A 5,399-nucleotide genomic window follows, 5' to 3' on the forward strand; every position below is an offset into this window, starting at 1 on the left:
CCAACAAATTTATTCATAAAAAATTATATATTAATACTTAATTAATCATATGCTAATCTTATTTCTCGTTTTACGTGCGGCTAATCAGTCCACCGCACCTGCTGAAACGGGCGCACCCTTAGTGGGCCAGTATATATAAGTACATGACTTGGATCTCAAGTGATCCTATGGAAACTAATCCTACCTAGCATAATTTGGCATCAAGTGCCAATGAAGACCAACGGGAACTAACCTCGTTTCTTTGACGAAGGCATTCACAAACAGGTACACTAATCTTGATGGTGTATTATCAGCTCCAAGGATTTCAATGGGGCATTTGACATCTGTGTCAAGGTGAATTTGGAATAAGAAAAACAGAGACTATACTTGGATACAACTTACATGAAATTATTAAACGATATTCATGTATATATATAGCGCAACCATAGTATGTTCACCTTTCATATCATCAGCAGTCATTAATGAAGGATGAGAGATGACAACCCCTTCAACCCTTCAACCTCATTGGTTTTTGCAACCTCAACAGCTAACTTTCCTGTTTGTTGAACTTTTGTTCTTAGGCCTCTCACAGTGCTCCTACGTGGTGGGTTACCTCATCTATGCGGAGAGAAAAACAAGTGGACTCCATAGCTCTCATAGGTTTTTCACGTCTCTCTTGAGCAACGAGTGTCTTGGCGACTTGCTCTGAAAAAGTTTGGCGCAGCCTCGCCACGGGGCCTGCCACGACTGCGCCGCCGCCGACCACTGCGCCTCCCTCCCGTCAGCCCGTCGACGACGCAACCGCCGTCCGCCACGACCGTGTCTCCCTCCTGTCAGCTTGTCGACGACGCCACCGCCACCCGCCATGACCGCTCGTGGTCACCCTCCGAGCCCTCGTCGCCGCTCGGAAGTCGAGATGAAGCATGAGGACGAGGACGCTGTTGCCGCTCCACTCCAGATCCGCGCCGCCGCCGTCGCCCTCCGCCGCTCGAGGTCGTCGTCCCCCTGCTCGGTGAGCTCCTTGACGCCGGTCGAGCTCATCATCGTCTTCGTCCGACATCGGTGGGGAAATAACTCGTGCCGGCGGAGGGACGAGGAGAGAGCCGCCGCCGCCGTCCTCCCGCCGCTGCACGGCATGGAGGACGCCTCCGCCGCCGCCGCTCGACCCGGAGGACGACGCCGCTGCTTGGCCCGAAGGAGAGGAGAGACGGCGCCGGCGAAGGGAGGAGGGGAGCCGGTGCCGGCGAAGGGAGGAGAGAAGAGCGCGGCCCCCACCGCTGCCGCCGCCGCCGCCGAGCTCGACAAAGACCCAGAGGTCAAGCGGCGAAGGAGGAGCCAGTGAGGAGTTGGGGGTTTGTGGGTCCCACTAGCATATATTAGTGGGTCCCACACGCGGTGCTTGCACTGTGAAGAGAGGGTCTTCAAAGCTCTTTATCCTAGCTGTTATCTTGTGGTAACTTATAGTGGGTGCTTGCACTGTGAGAGGCATTAAGACTACAATATGAACGATATCTAGCTATGGTATTTAGATAAGAATTTACAAAGTTTTCTAAAGTCTATTACTGATGTAATGATGTAGGAGTGTAGGACGATATGTAAACACATATTTATGCTGTTTAATTAGTTTGCTTACCGCCCCAACAATAACCTCCAACTTCAACAATAGATTTCCGTTCTCTTTTTAGAGCAGCAAAGATCAGTTTAGCATCTTCAGCTGCCTTCACCTGAAATCTCAATTGAATATACTGATCAATATCAACTAATTGACTCCTCGATAATCGTCATCGAATAAGCTATGGAATTGGTGAAAACAATTACTGGAGAGTGAGCCATGATCCATTGTGTAATGTTTATACTTGGTTCTCCATTGTAAGGTCGCCCGTGGAAGAAATCAGGCACCACGACGTAATATCCGGCTTCACCAACTTTGTCAACTATTTTCCTGTAATTGTCAGCATCATTAACCACAGCTGCTTTAACTTGTTTTTGCAATCTAGAACGGGAATAAAAATGGAAGGTGTATTGAAAGAAATTTAGTTGGGACATCTTACTAGCTAAAGGAAGCACTTAAACTTGGAATAAAAAAAAACAGAAACCTTAGCACAATCCACATGAAGGAAGCACGGTGTTACTGTAATATTATTGAAGTTCAAGATATTTTTACAGAAACTGGAATAGTGAAATCGGACCATCGTTAATCTTTGATTATCCATTAATAAATCAACTTTACAAGGACAACAATGAAATATTACTATGACTATTAATAATAACCAAGTCGTATGTCGGTGATATGGGCTCAAGGGTACGCACAATAGAGAGAAAGAATCCTTCCATCTGGCCACGTGGCCGTGCGGCCTGCTCCCCCCCCCCCCCCGGGGGGAGGTCGGGCGGTCGTGAAGCAGCCAAGGGGCCTCGAAGTGCCCCGTCGCACCCATCGGGCCCTTGGAGCGCGTTGCCCCGAGGCCCTCGCTCGGCTGCCACGTGGCGGCCAAGTGGGCAGAGGAAGGGGCGCTGCCAAGCGCTTTAAATGAGCGGCGCCCCAACCGTCCCTCGCCGCGTTTAATGCGGCGTGGGCAAGCGTGCGGCACTGCCCGATTGACGTGCGTCAATCGGCCTGTGACCGGTCGCAGGCGGATGGGACGGGTGGCAGCACACCCACGTCCTGCCCTGTGTTAGGCGGAGTGGGGGCAGGTATGCCCTGTCTCATCGGCACGCAGTCGAGCGTGCCCCCCGTGCATGAATCCACAAAAATCTCCATGGAATTAAGAGGGAATGACATGGATGTCCCTCGTGTCAGGCGGAGGACGACGCTAGGACCCACCTGGGGGCGAACAACTGTCTTGCTTCAGTTGAAGGCATGGACGGTGGCTTGACCCAGGTTGTGTGGGCCCCCCTCCAATAATGAAATATGTAAGAACGGTGCATGTGGTATCCCCTTAAACTATAAAAGGAGTACCTTGCCCACCGAAAGAAAGGAGGCGACTTAAGAAGCTTGACGCTAGGGGTTGGAGCTCCCTTGTAACAGCACAAGCTTAATTCCACACACAGGAGTAGGGTGTTACGCTTCCTAGTGGCCCGAACTTGTATAATCCCTTGTCTCTCACTCGTTTGCGAACCATCTAGTTAGCTAGATCCCAGGCGAAGATAGGCTCTTGATCATCGCGTCTTATCCCCCGGCCGAACTCACAAGGGGGGTCTCACGTCCTCCCGCTAGAGAGGATCACTCCTTGACATCGTAGCCGCCAAACATGAGGATGTAGAAATCCGTCGTGAACACCTCTGCGATGCGCGCAGAAGTTCATTGCCTGGTAAGATGCGGGGGCAGTTGGCCACCGTGACGTTGAGGCCAACGCGGGGGCAGTGGGCGACCCACGGGTGAGTAGGTGTGAGTACGTAGAGCCGGAGTCGATGAGGGTGTACAGCTCGACGTCGCCCAGGCGGACCATGCATATGACATGCACTCGCGAGCTGGCTGCCTCTGGAGTCGTCGTGGAAGAGTCGTCGTCGGCGTCGGTGTCCTCCGGATCGAGGAAGAAGAGGCATCGGCAAGTGTGTGATTGTGGCCGCGGGAGTAGGGTTCATCACAGTTAAAACAACGTCATTCTTCCATCTCCTCCGCAGACAAGCGGCGGCGGCAGTAGGATCGGGGATGGCCGGGCGGCGCACCGCCAACTCACGGCATTCGAAGGAACGGCCAGACTCATGGTATATATGAAAACACTAGAAGCGGGGATGGAAGATGAGGACCACGAGAGACAAAAAAAAATCGATGCTATTCATCCGTGAACGAAACATTGCGCTTGAATGTCACTGCAAGTTTGCAAGATATATAATCGCCCTAATTCTTTTGGATTGCATAATAAATTGGAAGCAACTACACGTCAGGTATCCGATCTGGGGTGGGAAAATCGGACGCCCACGTCATGCTGACGTCATGTCCACGTTATATATGCAAAACTACTTTAAACTATTTTTTCTCTTAAATTATTTATCCAAATCATGATCCGATTGTACGATTAAATTCATTGTAACTAAATCTTTAAAACAAGACCACACATGGATATATTTCGATGGAATTTTTTTAAGCTTATTATTGAATTATTTTTAAATGTTGCACACTATTCCACTAAATATATCGGAATTGTTTCACTAAATAGATCGAAAATGTTTTAATCGTTTAAATCGGACGTTGTTTCACCTTATATAAAAACAATGTTTCAGCAAATAACAAAAGAATATTTCAGTTCACTGCAATATTTGATCCATACGTAGTGAAACATTATAAGTACACTAGGTGAAACATTTTTTATGGAACAAAAAATTAAACGAATTCCCTCAATAGAGAGTTTCCAAAATATATGGGTGATTTGTTGCAATAGAGTATGTATGTGGAGACACGTGGCAGGGACGGCGCCGAGTACAAATGTAGGTCAAATTTAGTCCTGCATGTTTGTGTATAGACTTGTATTATTACAAAAGATGTTACTAATTTTTTTTTAATTTCTTTTATAACTATTTGAGTTGCATACAAATGATAGGTGCCATGGCAGCTGAAACAACTGCATGTTTTAAAGGACACAAAGGATAGTAGTAGAGAATTAGTAGAGACAGTCTCACGTGGATTGCACACAGGATTACATGGCAAATTAAACAGAAGTTATAGCCACCAGGATACATGCAAACTTGTGCACTAGGGGTGGGGCAATTTGCTATTGATACAATCACCGCTCCAGGAATGCAAGCGGTCAACATAGCAGACGAGGTACTGGTCAAGGTTGCAAGGCCTGGCAGAGGGATGGAGCCTCTCCACTCTTCATCGAGGCAGAACTGGTGCGGCGGTTCAATCCTCCTGTCGTCGATAGTGTAGACGCTGAACTTGGATGTCCTGTAACGCTGAAGACGGTAGCCCAGGTATATCGCATCTGTAGCAAGAGACGGGAACGTCTCGGTGGACATGAGCAGGCAGTGCGTGTTGCCCACGAACGCCGCGTGTCGCCCAAGGCTCCGCACGGGGAGGAGGCTCCTCTCGCTCTTGGGCTTAGCGATGTCGTCCAGCTCCAACACCTCCAGGCGGCCGGTGAAACCGCCCACCGACGTGAATAGCTCTGCTGGATCATAGGCTTCCGCGCCACCGAAGTGCTTGATGTCAATCCAGTACCGCACCATCAGCATCGCCGTCCCGCTGCCGACGAGGAAGGAGAGCACACGGTTCAGGTGATGCGTATCTGGTGGGCACATGCGGCGTTGGTCGATGATTTCCACCAACCGAGGCAACGGCGGCCGTAGCTCCAGCACGTACACGGAGCCCTCCGGCGAGGCGACGTAGCAGCGGCCGCACCAGGAGAGCACGGAGTGGAAGAGGAGCTGGCCTTGGGAGTCGTACTCCCGGTAGGACGCCTCGCCGGGGTTTACCAGCGTCC

This window comes from Oryza glaberrima, chromosome 8, assembly GCF_000147395.1.
Source record: "Oryza glaberrima chromosome 8, OglaRS2, whole genome shotgun sequence".
NCBI classification, from domain to species: Eukaryota; Viridiplantae; Streptophyta; class Magnoliopsida; order Poales; family Poaceae; genus Oryza; species Oryza glaberrima.